The 15,000-nt window shown below is 37.7% G+C and overlaps 3 non-coding genes across 3 annotated transcripts; 1 reads left to right on the forward strand and 2 right to left on the reverse strand.

Annotated features, from left to right (window-relative positions):
* Positions 1-9,519: 9,519 nt before the first annotated feature.
* TRNAF-GAA (transfer RNA phenylalanine (anticodon GAA)) lies at positions 9,520-9,592 on the reverse strand. The gene has a single exon. It is a non-coding gene; the product is annotated as a tRNA-Phe (tRNA).
* A 1,729-nt stretch (positions 9,593-11,321) lies between these two features.
* On the forward strand, positions 11,322-11,394 carry TRNAT-UGU (transfer RNA threonine (anticodon UGU)). Its single transcript has one exon. It is a non-coding gene; the product is annotated as a tRNA-Thr (tRNA).
* Positions 11,395-12,661: 1,267 nt separating this feature from the next.
* Positions 12,662-12,748, reverse strand: TRNAS-GGA (transfer RNA serine (anticodon GGA)). Its single transcript has one exon. It is a non-coding gene; the product is annotated as a tRNA-Ser (tRNA).
* Positions 12,749-15,000: the final 2,252 nt, after the last annotated feature.

Here is a 15,000-nt window from a genome sequence, read left to right on the forward strand (position 1 = left end):
AGATTGGGCCGAGTTTAATTTCAATTAGGGGAACGAACGGGAATTACTGGATTACAAGATATCCAAGGTATCCACTGCTTTGAATTCGAATTTGATCTCTTTCCATACCTCACAAGCAGCAGCTAGTTCAGGGCTCCATTTGCAAGCTTCACGGATAATTTCATTACCTTCACGAGCAAGATCACGTCCCTCATTACGAGCTTGTACACACGCTTCTAAAGCCACCCGATTAGCTACTGCACCAGGTGCATTTCCCCAAGGGTGTCCTAAAGTTCCTCCGCCGAACTGTAGTACGGAATCATCCCCAAAGATCTCGGTCAGAGCAGGCATATGCCAAACGTGAATACCCCCTGAAGCTACGGGTAGAACACCTGGCATAGAGACCCAATCTTGAGTGAAATAAATACCACGACTTCGGTCTTTTTCAATAAAATCATCACGTAGTAAATCAACAAAACCCAAAGTGATGTCCCGTTCCCCTTCCAGTTTACCTACTACGGTACCAGCGTGAATATGATCTCCACCAGACATACGTAACGCTTTAGCTAGTACACGAAAGTGTATACCATGATTTTTCTGTCTATCAATAACTGCATGCATTGCGCGATGAATGTGAAGAAGTAGACCGTTGTCTCGGCAATAATGAGCCAAGGTAGTATTTGCAGTGAATCCCCCTGTTAAGTAGTCATGCATTACGATGGAACTCCCAATTCTCTGGCAAATACTGCCCTTTTCATCATTTCTTCGCATGTACCCGCAGTAGCATTCAAGTAATGTCCTTTGATTTCACCTGTTTCGGCCTGTGCTTTATAAAGAGCCTCGGCACAAAATAAGAAACGGTCTCTCCAACGCATAAATGGTTGGGAGTTCACGTTTCTCATCATCCTTGGTAAAATCAAGTCCACCGCGGAGACATTCATAAACCGCTCTACCGTAGTTCTTGGCGGATAACCCCAATTTTGGTTTAATAGTACATCCAATAGGGGGACGACCATACTTGTTCAATTTATCTCTCTCAACTTGGATGCCATGGGGTGGGCCTTGGAAAGTTTTGACATATGCAGTAGGAATTCGCAGATCCTCCAGACGTAGAGCTCGTAGGGCTTTGAACCCAAATACATTACCCACAATGAAGTAAACATGTTAGTAACAGAACCTTCTTCAAAAAGGTCTAAAGGGTAAGCTACATAAGCAATATATTGATCTTCCTCCCCAGCAACAGGCTCGATGTGGTAGCATCGCCCTTTGTAACGATCAAGGCTGGTAAGTCCATCGGTCCCACACAGTTTGTCCATGTACCAGTAGAAGATTCGGCAGCTACAGCAGCTCCTGCTTCCTCCGGTGGAACTCCGGGTTGAGGAGTTACTCGGAATGCTGCCAAGATATCAGTATCTTTGGTTTCATAGTCAGGAGTATAATAAGTCAATTTGTAATCTTTAACACCCGCCTTGAATCCAACACTTGCTTTAGTCTCTGTTTTTGGTGACATAAGTCCCTCCCTACAACTCATGAATTCAGAATTCTCACAACGACAAGGTCTACTCGACATGGATTAAGCGTGAATGAAACCTTTCACAGGAATCTTTCACAAAATTATCAACTAATATTATCAACTATCAACTAATTAGAATGGTTCATTATTAGACCATGGTATTTGATTCGCCAAATACATCATTATTGTATACTCTTTCATATGTATGGCGCAACCCAATCCTTGTTTTGTTTTGCAAGTTTCTAACGGATCCCCTTCTTTTTTTTTTTTTTTGAATCTAAATATCTAAATAATAAGAAATTCGCTCTTGACAGTGAGATATGTTGTATATGTAAATCCTAGATGTGAAAATAGGCAGAATTCATACATGAAGAGGTATAAAACAAGAATAGGCGGAAATCAATATGCTGAAATAAGGAACAACTGCCAATAAGATAGAATAATGAAATGAATCATAAATAGAGTTCAGGCTCGAATTCCATAGATAATACAGATGGAATTGTCTATAATGATAGACAAATGAAACACTTCATCATGATTCTTATTCATCTACTTTTTTATATGATATTTTTCATTTGAAAAAGGGTTGGTTGAACTTTAAAATTCACTCATTGAATGAGTAAATGAATTGAATTGGATTCGGTTGGATAGTACCGACGAAATCGAGCGCTAACTCCCATTTCTATTTCTTATTGAATTAACCGATCAACTTGCTATCGGACATTATTTTTGATTCGGTCATATTCGCAAAAAATTTCGACATATTCATTATTATTATTATTATATTATTATGAGAATCAATCCTACTACTTTTGGTCCTGGGGTTTCCACACTTGAAGAAAAAAAACCTGGGGGCGTATTGCTCAAATCATTGGTCCGGTACTGGATGTAGTTTTTCCCCGGGCAAGATGCCTAATATTTACAACGCTTTGGTAGTTAAGGGTCGAGATACTGTCGGTCAGCAACAAATTTATGTGACTTGTGAGGTACAGCAATTATTAGGAAATAATCGAGTTAGAGCCGTAGCTATGAGTGCTACAGATGGTCCTGATGAGAGGAATGGAAGTGATTGACACGGGAGCCCCTCTAAGTGTTCCAGTCGGTGGGGCTACACTCGGACGAATTTTCAATGTTCTTGGAGAGCCTGTTGATAATTTAGTCCTGTAGATACTCGCACAACATCTCCTATTCATAGGTCTGCGCCTGCTTTTATCCAGTTAGATACAAGATTATCTATCTTTGAAACAGGGATTAAAGTGGTGGATCTTTTAGCTCCTTATCGCCGTGGAGGAAAAATCGGACTATTCGGAGGAGCTGGAGTGGGTAAAACAGTACTCATCATGGAATTGATCAACAACATTGCCAAAGCTCATGGAGGTGTATCTGTATTTGGCGGAGTAGGCGAACGTACTCGCGAAGGAAATGATCTTTACATGGAAATGAAAGAATCCGGAGTTATTAATGAAGAAAATATTGCAGAATCAAAAGTAGCTCTAGTCCATGGTCAGATGAATGAACCGCCGGGAGCTCGTATGAGAGTTGGTTTAACTGCCCTAACCATGGCGGAATATTTCCGGGATGTTAATGAACAAGACGTACTTCTATTTATCGACAATATCTTCCGTTTCGTCCAAGCAGGATCAGAAGTATCCGCCTTGTTAGGTAGAATGCCTTCTGCTGTGGGTTATCAACCTACCCTTAGTACAGAAATGGGTTCTTTACAAGAAAGAATTACTTCTACCAAAGAGGGATCTATAACTTCTATTCAAGCAGTTTATGTACCTGCTGACGATTTGACCGACCCTGCCCCTGCTACGACATTTGCACATTTAGATGCTACTACTGTACTATCAAGAGGATTAGCTGCCAAAGGTATCTATCCAGCAGTAGATCCTTTAGATTCAACGTCAACTATGCTCCAACCTAGGATCGTTGGCGAGGAACATTATGAAACTGCGCAAAGAGTTAAGCAAACTTCACAACGTTACAAAGAACTTCAGGACATTATAGCTATCCTTGGGTCGGACGAATTATCCGAAGAAGATCGTTTAACCGTAGCAAGAGCACGAAAATTGAGCGTTTCTTATCACAACCCTTCTTCGTAGCAGAAGTATTTACTGGTTCTCCAGGGAAATATGTTGGTCTCGCAGAAACAATTAGGGGATTTCAACTGATCCTTTCCGGAGAATTAGATGGTCTTCCCGAGCAGGCCTTTTATTTGGTGGGTAACATCGATGAAGCTACCGCCGAAGGCTATGAACTTAGATGTGGAGAGCAAATTGAAGAAATGACCTTAATCTTTGTGTACTGACTCCTAATCGAATTATTTGGGATTCAGAGGTGAAAGAAATTATTTTATCTACGAATAGTGGCCAAATTGGCGTATTACCAAATCACGCCCCTATTGCCACAGCTGTAGATATAGGTATTTTGAGAATACGCCTCGACGACCAATGGTTAACGATGGCTCTGATGGGTGGTTTCGCTAGAATAGGCAATAATGAGATCACCATTTTAGTAAATGATGCGGAGAGGGGTAGTGACATTGATCCGCAAGAAGCTCAGCGAACTCTTGAAATAGCCGAAGCTAGCTTGAGTAGAGCTGAAGGCAAGAGACAAGAAATTGAGGCGAATCTAGCTCTCCGAAGAGCTAGGACACGAGTAGAGGCTATCAATGTTATTTCGTACTAATCGTTGCATCAGAATAATCAAAAGAAGTTCTGCTTATACACCATATTTGGATTCCGCCAATTGGATACAATCAAGTGTAATCTGATGCAACGAAAAAAAAAAAAAAAGAAAAGAAGGTGGGTAGAAAAACTTATTAGAGACCATCGACTCCGGTATCTAATAAGCTCTACCTACTATTGGATTTGAACCAATGACTCCTGCCGTATGAAAGCAATACTCTAACCACTGGGTTAAGTAGGTCATTTATCATCATAAAGAAAAAAAAAAAAAATGGGACCCATCACATCGGGAATTATAGATGGAATCTTACTTCTAAGCAATACCAATCCTTGGCAGGAAAAGGATCAGAGAGCTATCATGTGGGATCATGGAATATCCATCTTGACAATAAATTCTCTAGATGTTAAGATATCTATGACAAGGGCTATAGCTCAGTTAGGTAGAGCACCTCGTTTACACGTGCGCCAATGCTTTTTCAGGGGAGTCCATCATGCAATCAACAGAATTGATTCTATGGAGAAATCGATGTCTTACTCCATGGATTCGAAGGAACAAGAGAACAGTAGCCTGACAAATATTTGATTCGGTCCGATTCAAGCACCAATTTATGTGCCAAACGGAACCCATCATTGATTTGATCATTGATAAGGTGAATACCCAGTCTATTCAATGCTAGGCATAATGAGTATAAGGACCTCAAAACAACCTCTTTTCGTCCTATGAGCTTTAAGGTGTATGAAGTACCCTATTTGACTGTTGGAGCGGAGCGATAGAGACTCTATCTTAGGTTGATCTAGGCCGGAGGCAGACCTACGTCAAGGTAACCCTTCTTTGAAACACTTTGGTATTGCTCCTGGATCAGAATACAAATAATGAATCCAGAGCACATGGAGCCATCTCGTTATCTTCCTGTCAAGAAAAAATATGGTGGACTCAACTGATCTTTCTATCAGTTGATGAAAGAGCCCAATGCGAAAAAATGCATGTTGGGTCTTTGAAACAGTTCGAATCATTTCGATAATAATCAGTTTGATCTGTTTTACCGAGAAAGTCTACGGTTCGAGTCCGTATAGCCCTATACATTTTTGCATTTTTGTATAGTTTTCGTTTCCTCATTAGTGCGTGCTTGCAGATGGCCAGTGGGTTGGTCCATGGAAATGGAATCATTTCCACATGCTCACGGCGATCCCTCGGGGCATGAAAATGAAAAAAAAAAAATAATTCATTCCAATGGATCCAACCGGATCGGTATTTTCGAATCTCGAATACCCAAACCAATTCTTCTTCATTCATTTTCGTGGGGGAATGACATATGGCTTGTTTCCTCTTTTTCTTGTCCATGATCAAAGATTGAGTGATACACCTTTTCTTTGGTTTGGTATACCCAAGCCAATTGATTATGAAGTCAAAATCATAACACGAGCCTAGCCAAAAACCCCAACCTGACCCAACAAAATCGAATCTAATAGTAATAGTAAGTCACACGGATCTAGGACCTGTTCTTGTATTTGTAGAAAAGCCAGAGTTTCAAAAAGAAAGCTCTTCGGTAAGTTTCATTGTAAACATTGTAAAATAGACTAGACTTTTCTTCGTATAGCCGGCCTAGCAAAGGCAAAGCAAGTAGTTTAGTTATTTTTATCTTTCTGTACAATACTTATTTTTTTGTATCCCAACCTACTCCAATCCAATTGCTCATCATTTCAATTCTGTCGATTCTACCGATGCAGACTTTATGCAAGAAGATTAGGGGTCTGTTTGAACTTGGATGAGTTAGGAATCCAATCCCCCGACTGATCGCTCTTTGGTGGAACAACAACCCAAATTCATTGTTTCAGAAATAATGAATTGGTCCTAAAGGTATCAACGTTTGTGCTCTCTTCTATTTCTATGAGTGTTTTTGGGGATTTGGTCTGTCGAATTGTTCGACAACGCGTGATTCCATCAGAGCTATCTTCTGTAGATAATTTATGATTCGGCCGACTCTACCATTGTGGTACGCTCCATTGTGTGGGTTTGCTTCAAACGAAACCTCTTTTGATTGTCACGAAACCTAACCCATTGGTTGGTCTTACTAGGTGTTATTACATTAATAAGTATTTCGAGTCATTCCAAATAGCGATTTTGGGTACTAGAAATGGGTCCGAAATAGGATGACTCTTTCAAGACTTTTAACTCGATTTAAATAACTCGATTGTTTCTGGGGGGTCCTGTCGGGATAGTACAGGTCAAAAGTATCTAATTTGGGTATAGGAACCCATGAGTTGTTCTATGTAAGGGTTCCTCATAATTCAACAGATTGAAGATTGAATCAAATCAATTAAGTATAAATCTGGGACAAGGAGAGAGTCTAATTGGTCGATGCATTCTGTTTCTGTTTATGTATTCATATCGAATCAATAGAAACAATGATTCTATACCCCGATCTTAATGAAAAGAATACACCAACGCCAACCGAGTAGAATATACCCTAAATCCCGAGCTAGGCATTCTACTACAAAAGAGAAAAAAAAAAATGAGCCAGACCTCTTCTTTGATTTTATTATATTATTATATTATATTCATTGAATATTTTCATTGAAAATGGAATATTTCCATTTTATTTTCACATAATTATAGATAATATAATTAATATTGAATTAATCTTTTTTTTATTCATTTTTGATGAAAATGAAAATATTCTTTCATTTATTTTTTTTTTTATAGAAAACCCAAGGTAAAGTGAGAGAGTCTTATTTGTACAAGAACATAATATGTCTACACCATATCTAAATAGAATTGAAGAAAGGGTAAGTGGGATTCTATTGGATGAATCTTGAAACGAGGCATGACCCGCAGCAAACAAACTCAACTATGTGGTTCGATCAAAATTGTTGTTTCGACTAAGCAGTTATGGATGAATTGACAATTCCAATTTGAATCGACTAATTCGGTATATTCCACATTCATGAGAGTGCATCTATGTTTCTGCTTTACGAATATGATATTTTCTGGGCATTTCTAATAATATCAAGTCTTATTCCTATTTTAGCATTTCTAATTTCGGGAGTTTTAGCCCCGATTAGTGAAGGACCAGAGAAACTCTCTAGTTATGAATCGGGTATAGAACCAATGGGGGATGCTTGGTTACAATTCCGAATTCGCTATTACATGTTTGCTCTAGTTTTTGTTGTTTTTGATGTTGAAACGGTCTTTCTTTATCCATGGGCAATGAGTTTCGATGTATTGGGTGTATCTGTATTTATAGAAGCTTTCATTTTCGTGCTTATCCCAATTGTTGGTTCAGTTTATGCATGGCGAAAAGGAGCATTGGAATGGTCTTAGCTCCTGAATATTCAGACAATCAAAATCAAAAACAAAGAAAAGATTACATTGAGACAGTTATTAATTCTATTGAGTTTCCGTTACTTGACCAAACAACCCAAAATTCAGTTATTTCAACTACATCGAATGATCTTTCGAATTGGTCAAGACTCTCCAGTTTATGGCCGCTTCTCTATGGTACCAGTTGTTGCTTCATTGAATTTGCTTCATTAATAGGCTCGCGATTCGACTTTGATCGTTATGGATTGGTACCAAGATCGAGTCCTAGGCAAGCAGACCTCATTTTAACAGCCGGCACAGTAACAATGAAAATGGCGCCTTCCTTAGTGAGATTATATGAGCAAATGCCTGAACCAAAATATGTCATTGCGATGGGAGCTTGTACTATTACAGGAGGGATGTTCAGTACGGATTCTTATAGTACCGTTCGGGGAGTCGATAAGCTAATTCCTGTGGATGTCTATTTGCCGGGCTGCCCACCCAAACCAGAGGCAGTTATAGATGCTATAACGAAACTTCGTAAGAAAGTATCTCGAGAAATCTATGAAGATCAAATTGGGTCTCAACAGGAAAATCGATATTTTACTACCAATCACAAGTTTCATGTTGGACGCAGTACTCATACTGGAAATTACGATCAAGGATTACTCTATAAATCTCCATCTACTTCAGAAATACCTCCTGAAACTGAAACATCTTTCAAATACAAAAGTTCAGTATCTTCCCACGAATTAGTGAATTAGGCAGGATGCTTTTGTGCAGAATAACAAACAGCGGGTAAATCTTCATAAATTTCATCGTAAATGTGAAATACTCATACAAATACAAATGTGGGAGAGATCAAGAAGATGCAAGGTCGTTTATCTGCTTGGCTAGTCAAGCATGAGCTAGTGCATAGATCTTTGGGCTTCGATTACCAAGGAATAGAGACTTTACAAATAAAGCCCGAGGATTGGTACTCCATTGCTGTCATTTCATATGTATATGGTTACAATTATCTACGTTCCCAGTGTGCTTATGATGTAGCACCGGGCGGGTTGTTAGCTAGTGTGTATCATCTTACGAGAATACAGTATGGTGTGGATCAACCCGAAGAGGTATGCATAAAAGTATTTGCCCCAAGGAGGAATCCTAGAATCCCGTCTGTTTTCTGGATTTGGAAAAGTGCTGATTTTCAAGAACGGGAATCTTATGATATGTTGGGAATCTCTTATGAAAATCATCCACGCCTGAAACGTATCTTGATGCCTGAAAGTTGGATAGGCTGGCCCCTACGTAAGGATTATATTGCCCCCAATTTCTATGAAATACAAGATGCTCATTGAATGATAAGAAACTAATATTCACTTCTACGACTCCAGATATTCAAGGAATCTTTTTATGTTCTGTTCTAGATGAAACAGAATAACTGGACTCTCATCTCAGTATTATGAATGGGCTACTAAAGGGGCTTCATTGATATTCCCCAATTTGGAAGATATCCATTTCGGATGAGCAAAGCCAATAGGATGAATCAAAAGAGTTCTGCACCATGAACTTTGTACCGCGCACATCACTTAGATGGGCCCCGAAAAGTCACGTAGGAGGGAGTGAAGAAAGAGAAAGTGAAGAAATAGAATATGAAAGAAAATATGAAATTATGAACTCAAAATTCAGAAATGAAAAGGGGATCAGATTTTCTTTGTACTGTATCTGAAATGAATCCTGTCTATTCCTACCCTTCGATTCCTCTCTAGACTAGACTTTTGGGTTTTCAGCCAACTAACTTCAATTCAAATATGTATGAAGTATTAACATTCTTTTTGAGCGAGAGCAGGTACAGTATGAACAAACAAAAAAGAAGAGGGAACAGAATCTAATTCTTTTCTTTACCCATCAAAAAAAAAAATGGGGGATCTAGATATATCCCTAGATGGATAAGTATGTATCATGATCTAGACTATTAACGAATAGAATATGGATCCCGATCCATATCGATTCATTTGTATGAGTATCTATTCGATATATTAACCACGTGCCAGGAACCAGATTTGAACTGGCGACACGAGGATTTTCAGTCCTCTGCTCTACCAGCTGAGCTATCCCGACCATCCCCGACGCATCATCCTACTAGAGGGCTTGGGTCTATGTCAATTAAAGGGACTCAAAAAACATTAGAAAATCTTACCTCAGCCTTGGAATTTCTTGGATCTTCAAAAAGAAGACTTTGTAAGTGTAAGAGTAATGATATGGACTGTGAATGATTCAATAATGGAGATTCCTTGCCATATATGTTCATTTGTACGTAGATCATATCTATCACAAGACTTGTGATAAGAGAGAAAGATTTCTGGTCGGATCCATTTGTGAAAGAGTAGAGTGAGTGAGAAACATAGCTAAGCTCATTTTGAACCACTGACGAAAAAAGAGGATAAATGGTTAGGGAATGGAATAAAATAGGCCTTTTTTTTTTTATTGGGGATAGAGGGACTTGAACCCTCATGATTTCAAAAGTCGACGGATTTTCCTCTTACTATAAATTTCATTGTTGTCGGTATTGACATGTAGAATGGGACTCTATCTTTATTCTCGTCCGATTAATCAGTTCTTCAAAAGATCTTTCAGACTCTGGAGTAAATGATTTGATCACTGAATCTTCGATTCTTCCTTTTGGAATCGATTTAATTTAGCAAGAATTCTGCAATTTTTCATATAAATAATCAAAAAATCCGGATTCGGGTCGTGATTAATCATTTGATATTTAAGTACGTCTATGTACTTAAATAAGGTCATCCTTTCTGGAGTTTTGATAGAAGGATTCCTCTACCAATGTAGTCAACCCCGTTCGTTAGAACAGCTTCCATTGAGTCTCTGCACCTATCCTTCTTTTGATTCTCGCTTTCTGAACCCTTGTTTTCAGAAAACTGGATTTGGCTCAGGATTGCCCATTTTTAATTCCAGGGTTTCTCTGAATTTGGAAGTTACCACTTAGTAGGTTTCCATACCAAGGCTCAACCCAATCAAGCCCGTAGCGTCTACCAATTTCGCCATATCCCCCTTATGAGATCTCGATCTCATTGTGATCCCATCCCCTTCTTTCATTTATGTTGGAACCATTGAATTCATTAGATACTGATTCCTATATCGAAAAAGTGTCTGCTCCTATTTTATTTCTTGCCCATCTTCTTTCATATCTATTGGAGGACCATTCCATTATTTGGTCCAATCAGAAATGATTCTATCATTGATGTATCTGCAATTCAATATGGATGGATATATCCCACATATAGATGTTCCCCCCCCCTCTCATTTTTCCCGCGCAGTTTGGAATACTGGAACGGTCGATATTCATTCTTCTTTTTTTTTTTTTCGTCCTATCTCCTCCCTTTCCGAATGAAACAAAAGGAATATCTCAGTAGGATCTGGATTGCATCCTTATCTTATCCTTTCCTTAGGAACTACACTCTAATAGAAATAGAATTCATATAATCTGCTATAACTGCTATAACTAATAGTTATATTCTATTCTATAATAGAATATAGAATTATTTCATATGTATATAGTATTATTTTGCGTTTTTTAAATTTGATTTGAATAGAAAAAAAAAAATTCTAGTGCTAGTGACTACTAATAAATGAAATAATCAAAAATAAATAATCAAATAGAAAATAATCAAAAATAAAATCAAAATTCATATTATATTAATAATTATTAATATTAATTAATATGTTATAATAATTTATAATAATTAATATTAATAATTATTAATAGCTAATAGCTAACTAAGATCCCAATAGTTTCCCGAATTCCTATTCACGCACTATTTCTGTTATATGAGCCCGCTTAGCTCAGAGGTTAGAGCACCGCATTTGTAATGCGATGGTCATCGGTTCGATTCCGATAGTCGGCTTTCTCTATTTGTTCTATTTTTTTTTTTTATCAGGATTGATCATCTTTCCTTGAGACCAAGGAATATTGAGAAGACCCCCCCCTTTTTTTTCTCCAAATGTCGGGTTACCGATCTATTATGTTATGTCGCGGGAACTTCCAACTATGAATAAAGAATAAAAAACGGATTGGAGCCGTTTGATCTATACAGAACAAATCAAGAAAAGGATCCTTAACTTCCCATATATACAATATACAAAATAATACGGATATTGATACAATTCATCTTATTCCTCTTTGTAGTACTTCAGTGGATTTAGCTTCGTTTATCGTTTAGTTCAGTATTAATTTAGGTTTATTCTGTAAAATGAAATTTCAATAAAATTAAGGAGTCTTTATGTCTCGTTACCGAGGGCCTCGTTTCAAAAAAATACGCCGTCTAGGGGCTTTACCGGGACTCACTAGGAAAAGACCTAGATCCGGAAGTGATCTTAGAAACCAATCGCGTTCCGGGAAAAGATCTCAATATCGTATTCGTCTAGAAGAAAAACAAAAATTGCGTTTTCATTATGGTCTGACAGAGCAACAATTACTTAGATATGTTCGTATTGCTGGGAAAGCCAAAGGGTCAACAGGTCAGGTTTTACTACAACTACTTGAGATGCGTTTGGATAACATCCTTTTTCGATTGGGTATGGCTTCGACCATTCCGGGAGCCAGGCAATTAGTTAATCATAGACATATTTTAGTTAATGGCCGTATAGTAGATATCCCAAGTTATCGCTGCAAACCCCAAGATATTATTACTATGAGGGATGAACAAAGATCCAGAGCTCTGATTCAAAATTATATGGATTCATCCCCCCACGAGGAGTTGGCAAAACATTTGAGTCTTTATTCATCCCAATATAAAGGATTAGTAAATCAAATAATAGATATTAAGTGGATCGGTTTGAAAATCAATGAGTTGCTAGTCGTAGAATATTATTCCCGTCAGACTTGAACCTAACTAAAATAACAAAGCTTTGGACAAGCCCCTTTTTTTTCTTTCGCCGAAGTAAATAGATCTAAGAGGTTTGATCCGGATTTTTCTCCCATTCACGTATTACAAATGGATCAGCGGTGAGATTTTTATTCCTTGTCCATTCTTTCCGTTCCGGTATTTTCCATACCACAGCAATTAGGAATAGAGAATCTATATCAAATAAAGTACGATTGGAATACTCGTATCAATTGTTATTTGATTTGATACATTGTAGTCGGTACCGTTGGTGAATTAGGTGAAGGTACGGAGAGAGAGGGATTCGAACCCTCGGTAAACAAAAGCCTACATAGCAGTTCCAATGCTACGCCTTGAACCACTCGGCCATCTCTCCTACATAATCTTATGATTATGACCCAGAAACCGAGTGAATAGCGAGTCATTCATATTATTGTATTATTGCAATACAGGTATGACCAATCAATTCTAAATAGAAAATAGAAAACTTTTCATTAAAGAAAGATCTTCCCTCGAGGATCGAGGGATAAAAAAACATTTTTTTTCTTATCTTTTTCTTATCTTATTAAAAAGATTAAAAAAAAATAGATAGAATCTATCTATTCATGTTTGTCAAGAAGACGATCCCGTCTTATTCTTAGATTTATACTGGATTAAACCAATGAATTGGAACAAGTCAACTGACCCTATTTTATACTATGGTTACATTTAGACTATTATGGTTCCATAGGAATTCCAAAATTCCTTTCTAGTTTCAGATTTCTCAACAACAATTCCTCTCATGAGCTACCCCACAATCTATTACAAATTCATGAATCGTCCCATGGATTTTTTTGATATTTCGATTGCGTGGTGTATACACACTATGCACAAAAAATGGATGGTTATTCTTATTCTATTTTCATCATGGAATGATTCTATTATTTGATTTGATTTTTTTTTTCTTTGGATCATAATCAAATCAAAACTTCTAGAGTCATCAGAATCTGTAGGAAAAACTTCCTTGATTCCTGAGCTTCGATAAAATAGGAATAGTTCCGTTCATTGGTATACTACTTAATATTTATACTTAATACTTAATTTAAATGAAATACAATCGGATTCAAATATTTCCTATCCATCCCTGCCCCAAAGGGACAATTTGAGTGGAAGGTCGACACCTTTTTTTTTAGAATGAGTCCGTTTGTTTTTATGTGATTTCGTACTATACAATTCCTTTGTTTGTGGGATCATTTTCCCTCTAGGGGTAATGAGAAGAATTATGGAATGGATTGTTAACCATGCCTAGATCTCGGATAAATGGAAATTTTATTGATAAGACCTCTTCAATTGTAGCCAATATCTTATTACGAATAATTCCGACAACCTCAGGAGAAAAAGAGGCATTTACCTATTACAGAGATGGTGCGATTTGATTTTTTTTTATTATTATTTATTTATTATTTATGATTTACCGACCTCAGTCTTACGAGAAAGAGACATGATTCGTAATACAAAGAAAAAAGATTTTTGAAATAAACCTATGCTCGGTGAAGGTGAAATTTAGAGATAGAACAATTCCTTCTGTCGTGTATCCCCGATTGATGCAGCCTCAGATGCTTCAATTGTTGATTTGAGTATTGAGCGAAAGGTTACACCTACAGGTTCTGTATTGTAGGTCAATCCGACTCCACTAGGACCAGACCAATAGGCGGCATAGAGGAAGAAGCACTACACCTAGGAATCAACAACGCGAAAACTTTGTTATAAATTACCCCTTTTCCTTATCGGGATCGGGACTAACAAGAATGGTTGGGACAACAAACATCCATCTCGTTCGTACTTTGGATACCCGTATAACCATCGAAGATCGTTGAAGTGACTAATTCCTGGAAATAGGGGGCGTTGAGGACAAAGAAATTGTTGGAGTTACCATTTCTATCTAGCACCAACATGGTTGGTGTTAAGAAAATATAGACCTCTTGCAGGAAGGCTGGCTAGAGATTTCTTGTAAAAACACCAGCCCCTGTCAGTTCATAATGAGAATATTTCAATCTTTTTTGATTCCATGGATTATTCCCCTTATTACTATGCACAGAAGGGAGGAGCCGTATGAGATGAAAGTCTCACGTACGTTTCTGGAACGGAGATTCTTTGAATAGAATGAACGACCGTAACGGATGTCAGCTCAATCCGAAGGAAATTATGCGGAAGCTTTACAAAATTATTATGAAGCTATGCGACTAGAAATTGATCCCTATGATCGAAGTTATATACTCTATAACATAGGCCTTATCCACACAAGCAACGGAGAACATACGAAGGCTTTGGAATATTATTTCCGGGCACTCGAACGAAACCCATTCTTACCACAAGCTTTTAATAATATGGCCGTCATCTGTCATTACGTGCGACTATCTCCACTATAGAAAGAAGGAAAGAAAGATCAAACCTCCTAGTAAATACTAGAAAAAAATAGGCTTTCTACATATGCATCATTCAAAGCAACGAGTTTTATCAGCTGTAGCAAAGAAAGAGACTTCATAGGAGCCAAATATGAAGAAATAGGTACGGCCTATATATTAGATTCTATGGATAAAGAAAGGATCTAATTGATAGAGGAAGCACCGTAAAGATCAATTAGCGAGG

Source organism: Tasmannia lanceolata, unplaced genomic scaffold, assembly GCF_043159265.1.
Source record: "Tasmannia lanceolata isolate RefF3 unplaced genomic scaffold, GAP_Taslan_0.1 ptg001194l, whole genome shotgun sequence".
NCBI lineage: Eukaryota > Viridiplantae > Streptophyta > Magnoliopsida > Canellales > Winteraceae > Tasmannia > Tasmannia lanceolata.